Raw genomic sequence first — 16,843 nt, forward strand, 5'->3', positions numbered from 1 at the left:
TTAAACTGGTTTGGTCCTCCAGTCCAGTTTAAACTGGTTCGGTCCTCCAGCCCAGTTTAAACTGGTTCGGTCCTCCAGTCCAGTTTAAACTGCTTTGGTCCTCCAGCCCAGTTTAAACTGCTTTGGTCCTCCAGCCCAGTTTAAACTGCTTTGGTCCTCCAGCCCAGTTTAAACTGCTTTGGTCCTCCAGCCCAGTTTAAACCGGTTTGGTCCTCCAGTCCAGTTTAAACTGGTTTGGTCCTCCAGCCCAGTTTAAACTGCTTTGGTCCTCCAGTCCAGTTTAAACTGCTTTGGTCCTCCAGCCCAGTTTAAACTAGTTTGGTCCAGCTTAATTACGTTACATTCACTAGTTCACTATTTTCACACAGACCTACGCAGAAAGGACCGGAAGATTCTCTCCAACACGTCCATATCCATGCTCATTTTGGACACACACTAAACATAACCGTGATATTTCCTTTGACAAAAATCGTGCTATCAACATCCCATATCGTAACATCCAAACTCAATACTACGGAGGCAACTCATTGGTGCCTAAAAGTATCAAGGGCGGCTGTGGCTCAGTGATAGAGTGGGTCGTCCTCCATTCGAGTGATCGGCGGGTCCCCCGGTCCACATGTCGAAGTGTCCTTGGGCAAGAACCCTGAATTGCTCCCTGTGCTGCGCATGGGTGTGTTAATGTGGTGTGAATGGTTAGATTAGATGGTATGTAGATGTTCACCGCCATCAGTGTGAATGTCTGTGTGAACGGGTGAATGTGACAAACACTGTGAAAGCACCTTGAGTAGTCAGAAGTCCATTTACCATCCATCCGAGTTCTTAAGTATTTAGTCTAAACACTCAAAACCACTGATCTTAAGCCTCGCTCACCTTTTGCTCAAAGAAAAACACTCCACTGTCAGAGAAGAGCATCCATCCCCTTGTATAATGAAGCTCCAGTCTGCCCGGTAATGAGCCCGCACAATAGACTTAAGCAACTAGAATAGCAAGTAATTAAAGGCATTGTGTGAAATTAAAAGGAAAGAAAGCTGGTGAGAATCATTAGACTGAGGGCCATTGTAGCTCTCCTCCCCCGGTCTTTTTTGTCTTTGCGTCTCTTTTCATGTTTTCTATTCTTTACCAAGCAAAGCGGCGGCCTTTCATTCTTGTAATGATTACTCTGTCTTTTTGGAGAGCGACGCCTCGCATCGACGGAACGAGACCGACTGACGTGACCCTGAATTAACAGAGAAAGAGAGGCGGTAATACCCTGGCTGCTAAATGGCCCTCCACGCTTCCCACTCTGTATTCAGCAGAGAAATATCCATCATCATAAACTGGTGCGCGAGACTGGGAGACAAAGACAAAGTGTGTATGTATCGGCGGTCACGATGATGAAGTTAAAGAGCATCTGGGGTACAATAAATGATGCCTGATGGGTCGGAGGCCTGCAGACATTGCGCTCTTGGGAGGTCTGTGAAAGCGCGATGCTGACAACACTGACTTGCAAATTGTTCCATCAACGAGACAATGTGATCTGACTTGATGTGATGCCTCCCCCGTTTGTAATGTGGAAGACAGAGTGGAGGGGAAGCGACAGGAGCAATTTGCAGAAATGTTTTTGTTGCACAAAAAGCTCATCTCTGGGTAAAATCAACCATTTGCATTTGTGCTCGACGTGAAATTGCCTCGGAGATGGCAGGTTTCTCATCATCAGAAACTCCCTCCGACACATTCGAAAGGCATAGCGGCTGACGCCTCATTTAATTTCCATGATTGGGAAGTGTTATAAGGGTACGCCATTGTGTCCGCAACAGCATGTTCCTGAACGAGAATGGCCTCCTAAAAACAACAACGTCAAAAGAGACATGCACGTTCGAGTTACAGCGTCCTCTAGTGTCCAAAGTTTCTATGACGGGAACACGGAAGAAACCAAAAGTAGTGTCCAGAGCAAGGGTGTCAAACTCAAATTCACAGTGGGTCAAATTTAAAAACTGGGACAAAGTGAGGGCCAAACTCAACATCTACTGCAAATGTGCATGTGTCCCTTCTCTCCAGATGTGTAACGTTGAACCTTTCCAGTGCAGCTCCTTGTTCTTGTCGTGGTGTTTCTTCTGTTTGATTCTTTGGTTACAGCCACGGTGACAAACAGCTCTTTACCTTCACACACAGATCATCTGCTGAAAGCTCCTGTCCTCCATCTTTCTTTGGGTCGTTTTTGTGGTGTTTTGCGTCTGTTTGTAGTTGTTACGTCACTTTTTGGTGGGGTTTTCATCTTTCTTTACTAAAAAAAAGGGTCTTCACCTTCAGACACAGATCATTTGCCTCCCACCGCTGCTGAAAGATCCCGTCCTCCATCTTTCTTTGGGTCGTTCTTGGGGAGGGGTGGATTAAGTTTGTCTGCAGAGACTGGTAGCATGGATGCTCATGTTTACTAACAGAGAAGTAGCGGTGGATGTGCTTTATACTCATAGAACCTTGATATGATCTTGTGGGCCAAATATAATTACAGCGCGGGACAGATTCGGCCCACGGGCCAGAGTTTGACATACCTGGTCTAGAGCATGGGTGTCAAACTGATCCAGTCCAACAAATCAACTGTGTGAGGGCAGTTCAGGTGGTTGAGTAAGTCCAGTCAGGTGTGTTCTTGCTTGGTTGGAATGAAAACCTGCAGCCACACGGCCCTTTACTGGATCACTTTGACACCCCTGGTCTAGAGCAGGGCTGCACAACCCTGCACCTGCAGAGCCACTGTCCTGCATGTTTTAGGTTTCTCTCTCTGCTCCAACACACCTGAATCTAATGATGTGGTCGTTATCATGCAGCTGAAGTGTGTCACAGGTTTGAAATCGTTAGACTCAAGTGTGTTAGAGCAGAGAAACCTAAAACATGCGGGACAGTGGCCCTCCAGGAGCAGGATTTGGGCACCCCTGGTCTAGAGAGTAGAACAAGATATTGCAAAAGTTCCGCAAGATGAATAAAGTAAGGCATTGATCGTGAATGGTTAAGGTTAGATGGATGAGGTTAGGCATCGACCTCGGAGGGTTACGGTTAGGATAGGTTGCCGGGCGGTGAGTGTCGCATGAGTTTTCTCAAATCTAGGGTTACCGAAACACGACCAGCTACAAGTTGGCCTCATGACAACAAAGGTCTCATCTCATCTTCAGCCTCTTATCCGGGGTCAGGTCGCGGGGGCAGCAGCTTTAGCAGGGGACCCCAAACTTCCCTTTCCCGGGCCACATTAACCAGCTCTAACTGGGGGATCCTGAGGCGTTCCCAGGCCAGTGTGGAGATCTAATCTCTCCACCTGGTCCTGGGTCTTCCCCGAGGCCTCCTCCCAGCTGGACGTGCCTGGAACACCTCCCTAGGGAGGCGCCCAGGGTTCATCCTTACCAGATGATCCTGAACCACCTCAACTGGCTCCTTTCAACGCAAAGGAGCAGCGGCTCTACTCCGAGTTCCTCACAGATGCTGAACTTCTCCCCCTCTCTCTAAGGGAGACTCCAGACCCCCTCCTGAGGAAACCCATTTCACACGCTTGGACCTGTAACAAAGGTCCCCTCCTCATTTTAACCCAAACCCCCGATGCTTTCCCAAACCTAACTAAGTCCTGCTTTTATATAACCAAACCTTTACCATAGTGTTACATTATCACGTTTTTACAACTGATTCAACAGTGATTTGTCGGGATTATTTGGGATTATTAAAGTATTTCTGATTCTGATTCGTTCATAGGAGTGTACTGCTTTAATTTATTCAACTTTGTCGCAATGACTGAACTCAAAACCTGCACTGAAAAGCCAGAAAAGTGGCCAATATGAGCCACTACAGGGTGTTTATTAGGAGCAAGAACATGATCTGTACCAACAGCAGGAAATGACCCCAAGGCTTTACGGGCAGCAGGGGAGGGATGTTGATATCCAACTGCCAGCTTGGACTCCATTTCAGAAAGCCGAGCATCGATTTAGGTATTTCTTCATTACCTGGTATGAATAACAAAGAGGCTTAACAAGTCTTCCATCATACATTGCTAATGTGATCGATTCAAAATTAGATATTCGGTTTGAAGTTCACAGAAAGTACGGGGTGGTATTGATGCTCAGGGCCGCAGACACCTCAAGAATTCTCTTTTGAGAGGTTTTACTTTTACTTCTCTTTTTCAGAAGTCTTCTTGGAAAAAGCATTTGGAGGTAAAGGATGATTATGAATGCCAGAGAGATGCATTCATGCACAACCAGAGGTTCGCTTGTAAATGGAAAACACTTAACCAAAACCCTCCCTTCATACACACGAGCTCCAAACTGGGGTCATGACAGGATGCCTTTTATTGCGATACACCCTCAAAAAAGCATCATTGTGACTCGAAACTTAGAAGTTGTTTTGCGGTGCAACATAACAACTTTGTCCTAGGGGCAGTCAATGGCACTTGCTCAGGGTGAACTTATTCCCAGAGCATCAAATGCCGCCATTTTGTCACTGCATGAGGCATCCTGGTGCATCAACGCCAAACCCCCCGGGCTTTAAACAGTTAACCCGTCCGCGGTGATACAAGACGCACCAAGTGCACCAGGATTAAGAACGCCAAACTCCGCGTAAGAAGGCAGGTTGGGGTGATGGACTGACATCATTTCAGGCAACAAAACCACTTGTTTAGGGTTAGGAAAATATTGTGGCTTGGGTGTTAATAAGTGCGTTTGTTATGCAACAGCCGTCACATTCTCGTTTGACACTGGACGAACACTGGACTTTCACCAAGGAGACCGGGGTTCGTTTCCCATTTACGTCCCGCGTGATGGTAGTTACTTAAAAACACTGAATTTAACGATCTTTCCCTGTCAAATAAACCTAAACCTAGCTAGATAGTTAAATGGGAGTTCACAACGTAAACAACGTGTTCCTTATGTTTAAAACAGCGTCTGGGAGCATCGTCAGTTTACACGCAGGGCTACCAAGGGCATTGACACGTGACGCCAGAGGGTCCTGAAAAAACAAGTTGGGGTTCCCTGATTGATTCCCTGGGGAAATAGAAACACATTCATTTTGTACCCCAACTCAACTACGCCTCAGGTACTTCAGACTAAGTGTAGACTTAGACCGTCACATACTCGTTTGACACTGAACGAACACTGGACTTTCACTAAGGGGACAGAGGTTCTTGTCCTGTTGACGTCCCGTGCGTGATGGTAGTTACATACCAAACACATTTAATTTAAAGATCTTTCCCTGTTGCCTTAACCTGAACCTAACCACATAGTTGAAAGAGAGCTCACAGCGTTAAAAAAAACGTGTTTGCTGTGTTTTAAACAGTGAACGTGAGCATCATGCGTTTAAGTAGAGGGCTACCCAGAGCATTGACACGTGACGCCAAAGGGTCCTGAAAAAACAAGCTGGGATGAACAGGTTCGCTTGTTTTGACAGAAACACAATCATTTTGTACCACAACCCAACTACGCCTACAGTACTTCAGACTAAATGCAACTGTATAGACTTAGACCGTCACATATTCGTTTGACACTGAACGAACACTGGACTTTCACCAAGGAGACCGAGGTTCTTGTCCCGTTGACGTCCCCATGCGTGATGGTAGATACATACCAAACACATTTAATTTAAAGATCTTTCCCTGATGCCTTAACCTGAACCTAACCACGCAGTTGAATGGGAGTTTGCAGCGTAAAAAAATGTGTTTGCTGTGTTTAAAACAGCATCTGGGAGCATCATGCGTTTGAAGTAGAGGGCTACCCAGAGCATTGACAGGTGACGCCAAAGGGTCCTGAAAAAACAAGCTGGGATGAACAGGTTGGCTTGTTTTGACAGAAACACAATCATTTTGTACCCCAACTCAACTACGCCTAGAGTACTTCAGACTAAATGCAACTGTAAGGACTTAGAGAAACAAACACATCACTCAGGTACTGTCATGTGCCGATACTTTGGATTTTGCCCCTCCATCACTTGCACTGAAACTTCATTAGGGAGAGGATTTCCAACCTCATTTGCGAAGCTACATCGAAAAAGAACAAGTGGTAGAAAGGAGCACAGGTCAGTAATCAGTCAGACAGCCTTCCGCACAACAGGCAGCTTAATGACCACCAACACATTAACAGCTGGTCAAACACAACACAGTTAAGCTCGTCTGCACACGCACACACACCAGCCTCAATCAGCTGCTGCAGAAAAACAAGGCAAGACCAGACACTTACCAGCAGCTTTTTCTTTTAGCCTACTTCCAGGCCTCTCTGGGTTTAAAATGCACTCAACAGTCCAATATCCTGATGTTTTTCCATGTTCTAATCTACCTGGATGTACTTCTTAAACTATAAGGGGACATTAAAGAATCATTTGTGACAAGGATATACATAAAATATAAACATATACAGGCGTACACACTGCCAGAGTTGCTGTCGGCCTCTTTTTCACCTCAACAAATGTCTGTTTTGAAAGTGTAACACAGTGTACAGCAGTGACATCCATGAAAGCGTGTACGTTTGCTGCTGTGAGCACCTCCACACAGGGGGAAAAAAGTCACAACAAAGTGACGTTTTTGATGTTTTTGGAAGCAGCGGGAAGAATACTCAGATGATGAAAAGAGTCAAGACGCAGCTCCCATTCTTTGCTTTTCTATCAGCAACAGTCTGCAGGAGTGAGCGTCCTCGTTATAGGGGAAGTGCGAGAAAAACACCCCGCCAATAAGCGTGTCAAAGGGGAAATCAAGAGAGGAGATGAAGAATCTGTTGGATGAACCCTTTAAAACGGGGCTCCGCGTGATAAAAGCAGCAGGCGCCAACGTGTTTTACGGAACAGCGTGGCTTCACTGATGTTTCCCAATTTGTGCAACGGTAAAGAGACGACCTAGCGCTGCAATTAACGGTTATTTTTATAATCACTGAATCGGTTCGTCTTTAAACACTCGGCCGCGTGCAAGAACCACTTGATCTGAAGGGGCTTACGCTCGAAAGCTCAGTTTTTCACGAATGGATTGTTTCAGTACTTTTGTTCTTTGAGTACGTTGACGTTATCTCGTTTGACCTCTAACGACATTAGCATGAACTCAAACTGGCTATTTATGCTGTTGTACAATATCAACATGTACATCTCAAACTTTAACAAGGGTCCCAATTTGATTCAAAATCAATTTGAATTCATTTCAGTTATAATTAAATTTTGCTGGGACAAGATTCTCTAATCTTGTATACTGTCCCTCATTGTGATGCTGCGTGCAAAAGCTGCGTGCAAAAACTTGCGGGTACCCAAAGAACCCATTTACATTCAGATATCTTGAGGTCAGAGGTCAACGGACCCCGTTTGAAACCCCTCATGCAAGTTTTCCCCCTCGTCAAAATTTGAAACGTAATTTAACCACATCGCAAACAAGCTAGCATGACATGGTTGGTACCAATAAATGCCTCATATTGTGTAGTTTTATATGATACCAGTATGTTGTGATACAGCCTCTTAAAGTGTAATTGGTAGAGTCGCTAACAGTCGGACGTGGCTAACAGTGATTAGCTCGGGGCAGCACGGTGAAGGCATTCAAAGGTCTTTTTTAACCACTAATGCTGCTGAAAATAACAGCAAACCTCTGCAGCAGCATGAGAAGAGTCCCTACACACAAAACAAAGCACCAATGGGCTCCTTCCTTTGGGATTGACTTTGGTAATCCACTGTAATGGACTTTACTATGAGAGGAGCTGGTACAGGGGCCAGTAGGTAAGTCTTTAAAACACTCTTTTAATAAACTCTGGCTTCACTAACTACACTGTTGCTGCTTTGTTGTGTGTGTAGGGACTCTTCTCATGCTGCTGCAGAGGTTTGCTGTTATTTTCAGCAGTATTAGTGGTTAAAAAAGACCTTTGAATGCCTTCACCGTACTGCCCCGAGCTAATCACTGTTAGCCACGTCCGGCTGTTAGCGACCAGATTTCTCCGTTAATAGTTTATAGGTGATAAAAAACTGTCTTGATTGCTTATTTGATGTGTGTAAGTGCCATGGGATGACGCCGGATTACACTTTAAAGACAGTAATGTGGCCGAGATCACGCACCATCCTGCGATTGTCTTGATTTTATGAATCTATATCAGATCATTTAAATGAAGATCAATTTGAAAATGTATTTCTTAAACCTTCAGTCTAATACAAACCAAAGCAAAATGTCCCCAATCTCTTTAAATTACAAGAACTGCTGCACACAAACACGTAAATATGAGTACAAGTGGAAAATAACGACCTGCCAAGGAAGAGGAAAAGAAAATAAACACTTAAAAAAATCACTTGGACTCAAATAGACGCACAACAACATGTGCAGCTGAATGAATGATGGCCTGAGTGACTCTTTGACCTCTGAGGTCCAGCGGTCTCTTCCTCTGTTAAATCACTGCGACATGAAGCAAACGGACCACACTCTTTAGGGTTGTTTCCCCTCTCTCGCAGTCTCCGCTGGTCGTTTCTGCCAAGTTTGAATTTATTTCCAGGCTTTGAGGTTAAGAGCTGTTTTTCTTTCAACCGAGTGGAGAAACTTGTTTTTTAACACAGGAGTTTCAGTCGGTTTGGACCAAAAACAACCACATGGTTTCGATAAGAGACACAACGGGATGATAGACTTTGGCCCGGCCTGTTGAATTAACTATAAAATGCATTAAAGAGAGACAAACAAACCCCGTCTGTCTGGGCTCTTCTAGACGCTCCGAGGGCTCTTTCCTCGAGTCTCCTATTCGACTAAGTGGCTCAATGTGCCGCGGAGAGTGGGAGCCAAGCGGGCTGCAGACGGTCAGCGGTGAAAGCCTGACGTCCATCTGTTAGACGGCTTTATCTCCAACATCGTGTTTTCAATTTCACAGCCTGTGATCGCGGATTAATGCCGCAGTGTGTTATGAAGCCGCGAGAACAGCCTGTTTAACGTTAACCTTTCATTACTCCGTCCTGAATCACAGAGACCGCAAATACAAACCTGTTGCACGTCTGTTAAACGTAAAAAGGGGGTATTTTCCAACATCAGTAAGCGAAAATCACGCTCAGGGATCCCACATGTTCCTAAACAGCAAATTCAAGGACTTTTCAAGGATTTTCCAGGTCTAAGGACGCACTCACACTGTCCTTCCGCACCGCGCCCCGTGCTTTAGGGTCCTTGTCCCCCCCTCCAGGCCCGTTTGTACTCACACTACCTGGGCCTCGGCGAATGCTTCTTGCTGCCTATACGTCATCACGCCGTAACACGTCACACGCATTGATGACGTCATGGCGATGCGTGGCTTTGTTTCCAGATCTTTCCGTAGACCTCAGAGTTTTTGTGCGTCTTGTCGACTGTTTTTGAATCTTTTCATCGACCAAATCTGCAGTAAACACTCCACCTCCGCATCACACCAACGTGAACCTTTCGCCGCCATTGTTGTTGTTGTTAAATGTCCACGCAGGGTCCCTCCTTCTATTTTCTATGTCCGAACAGGCGCACAGGAAATTACCTCAGAACCGCCGTAGGCCTCGTGCTCATGTTCGTACACGTGCGCACGCTCGTGCTCCTACATGTGCAAACACACTCTACTAAAGCCCACCTCTCCCAGATGGGCCGTGGACGGCCAGCTGGCCACAGTTATGCGCGGAGCGGTTGCACTCACACTGGTCAAACGCATTAGGCTTTACCCGAAAAACCTGTTTTGGCGCGGTGCGGAAGGACAGTGTGAGTGCGCCCTAACATGGCAACTGCAGGAGTCACACTTGCACACAGTAGCACTTAGCCTTTAAAGTAAACAAATATCAGAAGAACCTTGGATTTTGTGCATAAAACGGAGAAATTCAAGCACTTTCAAAGGCTTAAAAGTCAAATTTAAGCCTTGAAATGTTATTTTTAAAAATCTTTCAAGGCTTTAATTTGATTTTGTGTAAAAGTGTGAAAAATCGGACAAATATTTGAGTTACAACTCCAAAAAAATTGAATCAAAACACAACATTCTCGACTTTTCACACAGTAGCCCCAGCACGACGCTACAAGCAACATGTCACCAATGTCGAGTTATAGGTTTTGAGTAAACCTACAAACTTCACTGTTTATTTCTTATTTCAAGGATCATTTGAGTCTCACCTCTTCTCACACTCGTCTTGGTTTCATTCAGAGTTTTCTCTCACGCCTCGGGGCGAGCTGCACGACATAACTTCCCCGTGTAAAAACAAACACGAGTCACCAAACCAGCCGGCTGTGTTCCGGTCCAACAGGTCTCCGATAGTCTGTAACTGTACACGTGCTCTATTTGCATAAAGGTTAGCCCTCAGGCTGACAGCGTTTCACCACAACATCTGAGTTCAGCAACACAAACATTCCTCTGAGGTTGGAAAAATCTCATTCCTTCATTAAAACACTGGTGGCTGGAGCGATGAAGCTCCACTTCCCTCTAGCTAAAGGGACTAGCAACACGCTCCAGCTAGCACCGACAAATGCGCAAGTTTCGAGTGTTCATTTTGTATATCTTTGCTTTTTTTAACGCATGTTGAAATAATATGCCGCAAAGTGTGCGGATGCAGCAAAGGCGCAGAGAGTGGTAAGCTAATAGCTAAGCAGGGAGCATGCTAGCACTCGCCTGTCAGTCACGATATGTTATAGTTTGTTAGCATTGACATTTTGTTCTCGGGATTGTACAACATTTAACGAAAACAAGAATTGCTGGAGAGAACTCTTTGAGCTAGCTGGCTTGCTAACTGTCAGTTACAAATTGTGTTAGCTTGTTTGCTAATGGGACATTGGAAGGCTACACAGTGTATTCAAAAGACTTGCCTATTTGCACCATAACTCCGATCTTACAGTCTGTAAACTGGGGCTGCCACCAAGCACCGGTCGACAAAAAGAAAAAAAACATTCAGAGCTGTGTCTTGTCAAAATTAAGCGAAAATAATTGTGACTGGCAGCTGGTTTTAAAAGCTAGAGGGCTTTTAATTTGAAGGGCCAGATACAGGAAGTTGTGACACTCACTCACTGTTTTTTTTAACAGGTCCAGACATCGTGGTTATACAGTTAATAATAATTAGCCAATCATGTCGAGAAAGACGCCTAAAATATGGGATCACTTTAAAAAGAACAAGGATGGTCCCAAGAAGGTCACATGCAAACTATCACTCGTCCACGACGAACATGAAATACCACCTTAACATGTCAGTAACGTTAGTCTAGCTACCTGCGCGTGTTCAGACAGTCTCCTTGCTTCATTCAGAACTAAAATCTGAAATAAGACTAGGGAGCAGCTGGGAGCATTTGTTAAATAATGGTTTTTAATTATGTTCAGTCGACGATGCTATACTTCGGGGGGGGGGGGGTATATATATGCGTCGAATAGTCGACTAGTCGCTCTGAATGACGACCACTGGTCGACCAAGAAAATCCTTGGTCCCGACCAAGGATTTTCTTGGGGCAGCCCTACTGTAAACTATTCCTTTAGAGGAGTTTTAGCTTGTTAGCTTAGCTTAGCATAAAGACTGGAAATGGGGAGAAAAAAGCTAGCTAGCCATAATCCACATACCAACACCTCTTAAACTCACAAATGTATTTTTTTTCTCGGCAAGGCTAGCTGTTTCCCTGTTTCCAGACTTTATGCTAAGCTAATTTACCAGGCTGCCCGACTGTACAGGCACGAGAGTGGTAGCAAAATTATCCTCAGCTCTTGGTAAGAAAGTGAAGGAGTGTACAGATGTCAAACTATTCCTTTAGAGGAGTTTTAGCTTGTTAGCTTAGCTTAGCATAAAGACTAGAAATGGGGAGAAAAGCTAGCCAAAATCCACATACCAACACCTCTTAAGCTCACAAATGTATTTTCCTCGGCAGTCTAGCTGTTTCCCTGTTTCCAGTCTTTACGCTAAGCTAATTTACCAGGCTGCAAAATTATCCTTAGCTCTCGGTAAGGAAGTGAATGAGTGTACAGATGTCAAACTACTCCTTTAATGCTGGCGTGACCACATCATTCTAGCAAATTTAATCCTGCTAAATCTGGTCTGACTCAGCCTCGAGTTCAGGGTAAAGTCCACTTACAAACACAGAAGAGGAGAGAAAGTAAAAAGACAAGAGCCTCGGAGCTCGGCTATCAAATGCAGAACGTGTCCGGCTGCGTCTGAAGATACAGTGTGAACCTGCCGACCTTCCAAGATCACAAGTGTCACATTAACACGCGAGTAAAGAGAGGTGATCGCCCCTTTGACATTCCTTCCCTGTAGTTCCTTATCTGTAAATTATTAAACCGTAAGCCGTCCTGTTGGATCTGACCAGTGAGCAACCAATGCAACTGCTTTGGCTCCACGCTCCGTCCCCACGTTAGAGGATAATGTAAAACACTGTGCGGTTTGTCCCCGAGGCCGATCCAACGTAGAGCGCAGTCATTTCTCAAAAGAGGAGATAGTGTTTGTATTTATTGTGCTTTGTGTGTGAAGGCGTGTGTTGAGGCTTTCCCTGGAAATAGCCCGGCTTCAAGCGAAAAACATTAAAACAGGATTTACTGAAGAGCTTATTCAAGAGCTTATTCAAAAGGACACGCTATCGATTGCTTCGGGAGCGCATTAGAAAAGCGGTTTCCTTGAAAACATTAATGGAACGAGTCAAAGCAACGAGTGTGAGCGCAAATCCCACCACACGTACAGACACTGGGAGCCTGAGCCTGCAGTTTGCTGCACGTGTCGAATGTTATAGTGTTCAGGGTCGTGTTTAGATCGTGACCCTAGATTTGGGAAAACTAGCAAACACGGCGACCTATGTGAATCCTTACCATCCAAGGTCAACGCCTAATACGAACCATTTAACCTTAACCATCCGTGTTCAACGCCTAACCTCAACCATCTGTGGTCAACGCCTAACTTCAACCATCGAAGGTCAATGCCTAACTTCAACCATCGAACCTTAACCATCCAAAGTCAAAGCCTAACCTGGACCATCTAACCGCAACCACCTAAGGCCAGTGCCTAACCTCAACCATCGAACCATTCCATCCGTGGTCACCCCCTGATTTGACCATCTAACCTTAACCATCCAAGGTCAACGTCTTACCTCAACCATCTAACCCTACAATCCGTGGTCAACGCCTAACCTCAACCATCTAACCTTTACCATCCGAGGTCAGTGCCTAAACTCAACCATCTAACCTTTACCATCCGAGGTCAATCCCTAACCTAAACCGTCTACCCTTAACTGTCTAAGGTCAAAGCCTAACCTTAACCATCCGTGTTCAACGCCTAACCTTAACCATCGAACCTTAACCATCCGGTCAACGCCTAACCTCAACTATCTAACCTTAACCATCTGTGGTCAAAGCCTAACCTCAACCATCTAACCTTAACCATCCAAGGTCAACACCTAACCTCAAACATCGACCCTACAATCCGTGGTCAACGCCTTACTTCTACCATCGAAGGTCAATGCCTCACTTCAACCATCTAATCTCAACCATCCATGGTCAACGCCTAACCTCAACCATCGAACCTCAACCATCGAACCATACCATCCGTGGTCAACGCCTAACCTTAACCATCCGTGGTCAAAGCCTAACTTCAACCATCTGACCTTAATCGTCAACGCCTAACCTTAACCATTCAAGGTCAACGCCTAACCTCAACCATCGAACCTTAACCATTCAAGATCAATCCCTAACCTAAACCGTCTACCCTTAACTGTCTAAGGTCAAAGCCTAACCTCAACTATCTAACCTTAACCATCCAAGGTCAACACCTAACCTCAAACATCGACCCTACGATCCGTGGTCAACGCCTCACTTCAACCATCTAACCTCAACCATCCGTGGTCAACGCCTAACTTCTACCATCGAAGGTCAATGCCTCACTTCAACCATCTAATCTCAACCATCCATGGTCAACGCCTAACCTCAACCATCGAACCTCAACCATCGAACCATACCATCCGTGGTCAACGCCAAACCTTAACCATCCGTGGTCAAAGCCTAACTTCAACCATCTGACCTTAATCGTCAACGCCTAACCTTAACCATTCAAGGTCAACGCCTAACCTTAACCATTCAAGTTCAACGCCTAACCTCAACCATCGAACCTTAACCATTCAAGATCAACGCCTAACCTTAACCATCTCTTGAGTCACCATCCAGAAACAACCTTTTTCCGGTTGCTTTTGATAACTTTTTCCTAGAGATGTTGCCTCCACGCCCCGTATGCATAAAGTACATAAAGTACACCTGAAGCTGCATTTACTCCGACAAAATGCACACAACAACGTCCCCCGAGTGACTGCTGCAAATTAAACACGACAATGAACTGTTCAAGCAGCCTTGAAAAGGCACGCTCGACCAATCGGAGCGTCGCATTAGCCGTAACATCAAACGGCCCGATCCTAAACAGCGCCCGTGCTGCTGCAGCTGTAATGGTTTTATGGCCTCCGAGCTCAAGGTGCGGAGTGGAGGCTATTCTAATCCATTAACTGGCACCATGGGCAATTACCTCCCCATCATGTACGGCGATGCTTGGGAGCAGACGGCCAACGGCACACTGTTTTCAGAGATTAATCTCTCCACGCACAAAATACGGGTTAATGTGTTCGAACGACCTTTGGAACAAAAGATTTGACTGAGTAGAATCATTATCTGGCCGCCGCCGCTGCTGCTGCTGCAAAGGTTTAAGCACTTTTGATCGATACTGCCATAAAAAACAAACATCAAATACCGCCATAAAATATCTACAGAACTGGAGACACCTAAGTGACACTCCCTCAGAGCTCAGGGCTCTGAAGTCCCTCTCTAACTTCAATTACCCTCCCTGGGATTGGTATAGATTGAGGGAGGAGAATCAATAGAAGATAATGGTTTTGCACAGCTGTTGTAAATGCCAGTGTGTGAAGTTTACCCTGGAATGAGTGAGCCCGCTCTGAAATACATCACTGAAGCTACTCAACGGGATCAGCCCACTCGCTGAGTCTCCAGATGTTCTGTGCATTGATTAGCCTCTCAACGCATTCTGCTGTCTGCCTCATGCACAGCAGCACCCCCGCCCCCCCCCGCGCCAGACTCCGTTTAAAAACCTGCGAAATTAAGAATGACCTTACCTTTCTGCACAGACAAGTAGCTCCAAAACAACTATGAACTCCTATAATGAAGTATCACAGCCTGGGCTTCAATTCGGCTTCACGTACAAAATGCAAAACACCTTTTTAAAAGTTTTGTCAAGTTTTGAAATAGCCTAGGGGCCAAAACGTGTGCTAAAGTGCCCTCTAGGAGCCAAAACGTGTGCTAAAGTGGTCTCTAGGAGCCAAAACGTGTGCTAAAGTGCCCTCTAAGAGCCAAAACACGTGCTAAAGTGTCCTCTAGGAGCCAAAACGTGAGCTAAAGTGTCCTCTAGGAGCATAAACGTGTGCTAAAGTGTCCTCTAGGAGCCAAAACGTGAGCTAAACTGCTCTCTAGGAGGCAAAACACGTGCTAAAGTGCTCTCTAGGAGCCAAAACGTGTGCTAAACTGCTCTCTAGGAGGCATAATGTGTGCTAAAGTGCTCTCTAGGAGCTAAAACGCATGCTGAAGTGTTGGAGCCAAAACGTGTGCTAAAGTGCCCTCCAGGAGCCAAAACGTGTGCTAAAGTGCCCTCTAGGAGCCAAAACCTGTGCTAAAGTGCCCTCTATAAATATAAACTCCTATAATGAAGTATCACAGCCTGGGCTTCAATTCGGCTTCACATACAAAATGCAAAACACCTTTTTTAAAGTTGTGTCACTGAGTTGTGAAACAGCCTTCACGTCAGTCCAGTCTGGATTACATTACTGCAGCAGCTCCACGGGATCAAACCACTCACTGGGGCTCCAAATGTCCTGTGCAGTGATTGGTCCCGACACATCCCACTGTCTGCCTCACGCACAGACCTCCGCGCCAGACTCCGTTTAAAAAACACCTAAATTAAACACGACCTCGCCTCTCAGCACAGACAAGGATCTTTAAAAACATGTTTAAACTCCTGTAGTGGAACATCACACTCCAGTCTTTAATTCGGCTCACACACAAACGCCAAACTCCCTTTTTAAAGTTATGACACAACCACAGTTGCCTTCCATTGCGTTGATTGCAGCTTATTCTCGTCTCGCGTGAAATCAACACCAAACGCGTGTTTCCTCAAAATAACGCGCAGCCCGGTGGATGTCGTGTGTGCCGAATAACACATACTCCAATGCTTTATGTAAAAAAGCACAGTTTATGTCATTTGAGGCGTTTTCCATTCGCCAGCAAGCAATAAATGGTTAAATTAGGCGTTTTGTGGATGGAGTTCGGCGTGACGCTCTTTGGACTAAGGGAAAATGCGATAAGACATCTTAAAAAAATCTTTTTTTTAACCTTCTGTGTTTTCTTTTGTTGTTAAACTTTGCATAAAACATCTTAATATTCAAAAGTGCAGCTTACCTCCTGGTGTGCCCCTGGTATTCCTTCCTTCTCTCTGCACGGTCGCGTTTTCTGTCCGTATTCCCCCAAAAAATGTGTCAAAAGTTAGAAAATAAAAACGTGTGTCAACGTTCCTCCAGAGACACAGAGAGACAGGAAATAAAAGTTCCCAAATTTACATCCTGGAGCGAGGAAAAACCGGCGTGAACGCGGCAAACTGGAGGAAAAATCATAAAAAAGTGTGCGCAGTCAAAGTTTGACACCAAAATTCCCACGACACACGAGCAGACGAGCGGCTTCCTGCGTCCGTCCCACGCCCAGGAACCCGGCTCAGCTACCTGCCCCGGCTCAGGTGTGATTCATGACCGAACACACACACATGCGCGCACTTTATAATGGCAGGTAGCGTGCATGAGCGTGTGTGTGTGCGTGTGCGTGTGTGTTCCGTATCCAGTGCGACACACACACATCCAGCCGGATCCGCAGCCAGGAGCTCCTCCGCTGCCGAAGACCACGCA

At 45.6% G+C, this 16,843-nt stretch overlaps 1 protein-coding gene across 2 annotated transcripts in view; it reads right to left on the minus strand.

Moving 5' to 3' along the window:
• The window catches only part of LOC310962633 (plexin-B2-like), a 206,440-nt gene extending 189,703 nt beyond the window's left edge, over window positions 1-16,737 (minus strand). For both annotated transcript variants that reach the window (XM_083935141.1, XM_083935140.1), the window contains exon 1: window positions 16,347-16,737. The gene's annotated coding sequence lies outside the window, so the exon portion shown is untranslated. The remainder of the gene's footprint in view (window positions 1-16,346) is intronic.
• Between the last annotated feature and the right edge of the window lie 106 nt (window positions 16,738-16,843).

This window comes from Echiichthys vipera, assembly GCF_963691815.1.
Source record: "Echiichthys vipera genome assembly, chromosome: 20".
Lineage (NCBI taxonomy): Eukaryota > Metazoa > Chordata > Actinopteri > Perciformes > Trachinidae > Echiichthys > Echiichthys vipera.